Raw genomic sequence first — 6,740 nt, forward strand, 5'->3', positions numbered from 1 at the left:
CCTAATGCTTAGGCTCAATAACCAGATATTCTCAATTGATGTGCCAATTTTCTAGACAAATTCTTTGTCACTACTGAAGTATCATTAACACATTTTGCTCCCTTCCAAAGCACAGATCTGGCGAATGAGTAATCCTAACACTTTATGGCATCCACAGATTTTGTTCAAAACATTGACAGCTTTCACATAGTCATTCCCACTGTAATGAAATGTATTGCTCTTTAAACAGCATTTCCTTACCATGAAGAAATATTCACAAAGATGTGCTACCTACATAAATATTTAACTTGGTATTTTATATCTGCAGCCCTGCATGAACCAATAGAAGAATGCTGGTCATAAATTACAACTGTAAGGAGCACTAAAGGTATCTGAAATCCTGGATCAAGCTTCTATTGCTGATAATCAGCCTCTGCTTATTAAGGGCCAAGGTGCAGGCATCACTTTTCATTATAAATCCCGAAACACCAGAAGTAAACAAGTAGCTAATATACATTTTATGTAGGAATAACAAACCACAGATGGCAGAAAGTTTCTGATGGAGTTTTTTTACCTCCATTAGACATGTCAGCTTGCTATATTTTTTTTCAGTAGGACTGATAGTTTTTAGAACTCTCCATTAGGAAATATTTGTTGCATCCTTGGTGAGTCAGTAATTTCAAGTGGGATGGTGAAGTCTGAGCAACAACCCTGTAATAACAGATGGACTTAAACACTCTATGGGGGCAAGGCACAGACTTGGACCAAGCCTCACACCTGCATTTCCCTGCTGGGTGATGTCTCTCCCTTCTGCTGCTCTCTAGTTCTCCCCACTCCTCCCAGAAGAGCCCTGTAAGAGTCTAATCAAAGAAATATCTAGAGAGAGGGGTGGAAATCAAAATGAGATTTTGGGACAGGAAAACCCTTTCCTGCTCAGCTCCGTATTAAATGCTTAAAATTAAGCACTGCATCCAATAAAGCTGTACCACAGGTGGTAATAGTGATGCTATTTTAGACCAAATTATTCTGCCAACTATCCTGGAGCAGACTCAAATTAATTCCACTAAACTCAGCTTGATTTGTTGAAGACCCGTGACAGTGCAGGGAGAGTTTCAGGGACCACATGGCAAAGCACACCAGACCCGAGGCTGAGATTCAGCAGGTGGGAGCCCTTGGAGCAGCATGTGCTCTCCCAGGCTTACCACGCTCCTGGGGTAATGGGGGTACAATATTTTAAAATAAATTAAAAAGCAGTAAACCAAAGAAGCCCACATTCTCCTTTGCCACCTGTCAACACTGCCTCTTTAGCTCTGCACAGCCACTTTGCCCACACACTGGGGCCATGAACCACACTCTGTTTGAGAGGAGGAGACCTCACCAGACCTCCTCTCCCTCCAATTTCACGAGTCTCCAGATGGGACTTACTGGGAAAAGGAGTGCAGAGGAGCTGGGTTTCAAAATCAGCTCATCTAAGGATGAGCTATTTATTATTATGAGCCTATTTATTATAGGCTATATGACACCCAAGAGAAGCATTTCACCCTGGAGGCTGCAGGCTCTGTGTGTGTGAGCTGATCACCTCCTCATGCTGCCCAAGGGAGAGGAAAAACACCCCCACCTCTCCTGACAGAGCTCAAGCTGCTCTGCTACAAAAGCCATTAGGAAACTCTCCAAACCCTTAAAAATTTATATTGGAGTTCAAGAATATATTTTCCTTTGGAGCATTTTCTGATTTGCCTGTTCTGGTGAGGCACCCACAGGGCAGGGCAATGAGGGAGCACAGGGAGGAGGGAACAGGGATGTGCTGGCCCAGCCTGCAAGAGAGGGGCCACGAGCCCTGGGTGTCACAGGTACTGCTTCCCTCACAATTTGTTTTTCCCAGGCTGTGGTTTAGCACCAGGTGAGGAGCTCTCCCACCAAATCCCCTTCTCAATCACAAGTATCCAGGGAAGGCACCAGAGGCTCCCTGTGCTGGGGGATATAACACAGATATTCCTTTGTTAAACAGGGACTTGTGTTCTGTGCAGACTGAAGTGTGGTGTATCATGGAAACAGCCTGGATATTTTTAGATGTGAAAATGCATCAATACAGTAAACTGGGGCACAGAAAACTAAGGCAGTGTCCAGCAGTAATGCATGTTGAATGCACTAATTAAGAAATTGTACTAACTGAAGTGCCATTAGCTCTGCTCCAGCTGACACTGGTAGATGTATTCCTGGCAAGGCTCACCCTCTTTACAATGGCTTGGTGTCTTCACTGTGCATCAGGCAGCCACCTCAGGAAAGACAGCCCAGCTCAGCTCAAATAAAAGGCAAAACTCTAAAACAATATTGCCTATAAAAGTTGATTTTACTCCAGAGTAAAATCTTGAGTGTCAAACCAGACCAGGGTCACCCTCAAAATGGCAAAGCAAAGGACAAGCATCAACCAGCAAAACATTTTTACTTTTAAAGTGTACTTTTAAAGAGTAGAGGAGAGAAGCAATTAATGGTAATGTCCTATTTACTGCTCTGATTTTAACTAAACTTATTACTGTATAGGACAGCACTTATTTATTTGGATACAATTAAGTCCTGGCCAAGCACTGTTAAACACATTACAAATTTCATTAGGCACAATCCAGCAGAGGTTCCAAACTGCAATTCAGAGTTAGCAAAGTGCTCCAGGATTAATTTGGCTCCAGACACGAGGGCTTCACTCAGCTTCTACAAAACTTGATGTGATGGGATTTGGAGCCCACTGGAACAAAAGTCACTGAGAAATGAACAAAACCTCAAGAAAATACTTGAAACTCAGTTTTCTGAAACACTCCTCACAGTTCAGGTGTCAGCTCTTAGTGACACGGCTGAGGACAGCAGAGGTGCCAATATTAATAACCAGAGTTTTAAGCCATGTGCAACATCTCAGAGGACTGAGGACTTTTTGTTTCAAAGGCTCTCCACAGCCCATATTTATCACCAATTTAGGGAAAAGCAGAACATTGATGGGATCAGCAGTTGCTGTCATATGTTTCTTCTGGTGAAATTAAATGCCTGGCCACTGAACTCCATGAGGACACTGATTTGAATTTAATGTTACAAAGAATTTACCTTAGGGCCACTGAATAAGCACATTTGCCTGTGGATAACTAGACACACAGGAGAGTGAGTCCCTATGTACAAGTAATAATAAAATATCTACATAGTTCATTTTAATTATGCCAAGTACAGCACAAAGAGACCATGAAGAAACAAGCACAATACTACACTGTTAAAATATACAAAAGGACAGAAAAAAAGAAAAAAAGAAGAGGAGGAGCACCCAAGCCTTTTGGAAAAAAATACCTGGTTTTAGACCTCTTAAAATTAAAAGGTGTGGAAGAAAACAGACCTTTCCTCCTCTCAGTGTCACTTGTACTACAGTAACTGTGAAATCTCACCTAAGATAAAACTGGTATTCCTACTAAAAATAGGAGAATATAGACTCTAAGAACAAGGAATGAGGAACAAGGCACTCTGCATCTTCTGTTCAGGTTCCAAACATACAGATTTTCCTCCCCACCTCATTCTTTTCAACCATAAACCAAGCAGTCTTATGATAAATTATTTGGATGATGTCTTGTTTTCTGACTGCTTTTAAAAAATAAAACTTGCATAAATATCAGAATCTCTTTGACAGTAAATCCCCTCTAAATTCCCCCAAGTATCTTCTGGTCTTGAAGCACCATTGGATCACTTGGGAATGGACCAACATGACAAAAAATTTCATTGAGTATGACAGTGATTTCACCAAGGAATTGCAACAAACTGAGACACTCCTAATCAAGGAGTGGGAAATGCAGATGAGGAGATGCCCCCTCCTAATCCAGGTCTCTTTGGATGTGGAAAAAAATCCTCAGTTTTTTGTGGTGGGACTTGAGGGAACTGCCATGGTAGAACCCTGGCTGCTGAGCTCCTGCCAGCCCAGGGCACCAGGAAGGTTTCTCTCAATGCCACTCAAATTAAGAGCTGTGCAATTGCCTCCACAAAGTGACATTAAAGTCTGTGGCTTTCAACCCCATTTCAGACACACATAAAACTGAAATGTGAAATTTCACTGAAATAAAACCTGGGGAGCTGGCCAGGCTTACCTAGGAGTTTTGTAGCCAGCTAGGATGTCCTTGAAGCACAGTAGCTCATTTTTTTTTCCCCCGAAAGTTCAGGAATAAACACACCAGATGCTCCAAGCTCTGTCTTTCTTTGGGGTCAGGGTAAACCCAGATGCTACAGAAGTAACGACCAACCACTTCAATTCTGCAACATCTACAAGTATCTCCTAGAGGCAGCAAAGACAACTACTTTTATATTCTTACAGGCCTTTTTTCTCTCATTTGGTTCATGTAGAGTATAATTTGAGATGTTGTTGTTTCTCTTTTTCCCAGGTGTAAATATTTGGTTCCGTTTTCATTGCTCCTTGTCCCTTATCTTTAATATCATATAAATAGAAGCCTGCACAGTTTTTCCATCTACAAATACACGAAGATTAATTTGCATGCTGAAAGCTTAAATCAAATATTTTAAACTGGATATGGATAAAACAATAATCCACTTCTGGGCTGAAATCCAAACAAATAAATAAAATAGATTTCACATGAAAGCAATAAACAATAGCAACGCCAATTACTCATTAGAATTCCTGCTCTGCAGACATGACTGACAAATACTTTATAAAAGTAATGAAAGTAACAATAAAAATCTCAAGCCATCAAACTGTCATTGCTGTTCAAACTTTCCTCCTCACCTAGGCTGTGCTGATGTCTGCTCCACAAACACCTGGAGCTCTGAGGCACCTAGGGGTTTGTAAATACTGAAATCAGCCTATGTGATGGGAAGGGAATCAAAGCATTTCCATTTAGATTCTAATTCACCTGTAGGACAGCAAGATGTCACAGGTCATTCTTTTTCTCAGGCAGCAACAGCATTTCTTTCAAAGTTGTGTGTGTATGTGCTGCAGATGCCCAGCTTTCCGTGGGGATGGACAGGGAGGGTTTAAGTGCTGCTCTAAGCAAGCAATTACCAGCAAGAGTCACCGTGACTCACACACATCCCCACATGTGAGTCACAGCTCCTCCTCTGCTCCACTACTCCCTTCCAAGAGCCGAGGGAGGCGATTCACTCTCTCTCAGTAATTACGGAAAACAGCCAGGCTCCGCATCGCCAATCTGTAGTATTCAAATATTATGAGTCAGCCCCTTTCCCCTCCCCAAAGTCAGGTGGCTGGCTTAAAAAGTCACATAGTCTTAAAAATATTAAGTCTGTGGGAAATATTTTTTATTCGCTTTTTGATGGTTATTTTGAGCCGGTTTAAACGCACGCCTTTTCCTCCCACCTCCTCTCTTCCCTGCTCTCCTGCAAAATCAAAGGCAAGATTCTCACGTATTGACTCGATTTCGTGCTTCAGAAAAGACACTTCATAATACATCACACAGGGCCAGACCATGAGAGGTGTCACCATGGGGAGAGAAGGGTCACCTTCCATGGTACTTGAACAGACACTGATTGAGCTAGGAAGCCAAAAGATTCAGTCCAAACTTGAAATTCTTTTGTTCTTCACCCCCTCAATGCTCTGCTGAGGAATATTTATCTCTGAATATTTAGCTGCAATAGCAGGCACCATATCTAGCTATACCAAGGTTTTGTGGAGGACTGGGGAATTTATTCCAAGCCCCCAGCAGCAGGAGTACACAGTGAGCAGTGGCTGTCACCTGTGAAATCTCACTCAGATCTTGGAGCCTCCACAGGTACCATTTAAATTTTCAGCAGCTCCTGTGTCCTCTCTGCCTGGGGTGCCACCTCACAGCCAAAACACATTAACACAGGTAGACCTCAGAGGCCCCTAAGCCAAGCCACAGAGTCACTCACCCCACTGAGTGACCCTGTGACACCACAGGGACACGAGCAGAGACCAGATCTGCTCCACTTCCATGCAAAACCCACCCAGCCTGCAGATCCTCACAGGGCAGCACTGCAGCTCCTCCCTGCAGCCCAGCCAGGGCCAAATGGCCAGATGGGATTTTTGGCCTCCAGCCTCAGCTTGGTCTCCAGCTTAATGAAGTCAGGCCTAAAAGCTATATATTGGAGGGGTTATTCAGAGTGCATGTGTACAAGGGGGATGAGCACCCAAAAGAGCATCTCTGCAGCAGGTAACTGCTTTTTGGAGTACCTGCCTTTAGGGGTGTTCTTCTTGAAGAGATTCATAAGGTTTCTTGTAGCCTGGCAATGCAAATCCCTGCCTGGCTGCTCTGTAATATCTCTCTACATGGCAGAGCTCAAAGCAAGCCTTTGCTGCCCAGGGCTGCAGGAATCTGGAGCTTTGATCTCCTCAGAGGTCGGAGCTGGTGCCCAAGGGGCTGCACTCCAGTGTGGGGACCCTTCCCTGCTGCCTGCAGCACTGGGGCACACATGTGGGCTGCAGGGCTCAGGGAACAGAGCTGGGGTGTAGCTTCATACAGAAAATACAGGAAAATGCAGGCTCAGGAAGGGAGGTAAGACATGCTGATGCTGTTTCCATTAAAAGGGAAGAAATCCAGTATTCTCTTGAAGCAATATTTGCTTGCTTTTTAGACAAAGCCAGAAACTACAGAATCACTGCTTCTTCTCTTTCTCCAGGTTCCCACCCAGGACCCTGACTCAGTTTGTCCTGAAGTGCTGTTGTAAAAGTGGATTGAAACCTCTGGTCAGGTGAACTATTAAACTTTAAACACACAATGCATACCAGGGCTTTGTGAGCTGCTTAGCAGCAG

At 43.5% G+C, this 6,740-nt stretch overlaps 1 long non-coding RNA gene across 1 annotated transcript in view; it reads right to left on the reverse strand.

Annotated features, from left to right (window-relative positions):
• LOC148221893 (uncharacterized) overlaps positions 1–5,006 on the reverse strand; it is a 66,184-nt gene extending 61,178 nt beyond the window's left edge. Inside the window, exon 1 of the long non-coding RNA XR_015807214.1 lies at positions 4,866–5,006. This is a non-coding gene — a long non-coding RNA (uncharacterized LOC148221893). The remainder of the gene's footprint in view (positions 1–4,865) is intronic.
• Between the last annotated feature and the right edge of the window lie 1,734 nt (positions 5,007–6,740).

This window comes from Sturnus vulgaris, chromosome 16, assembly GCF_052056855.1.
Source record: "Sturnus vulgaris isolate bStuVul1 chromosome 16, bStuVul1.hap1, whole genome shotgun sequence".
Classification (NCBI taxonomy): Eukaryota; Metazoa; Chordata; class Aves; order Passeriformes; family Sturnidae; genus Sturnus; species Sturnus vulgaris.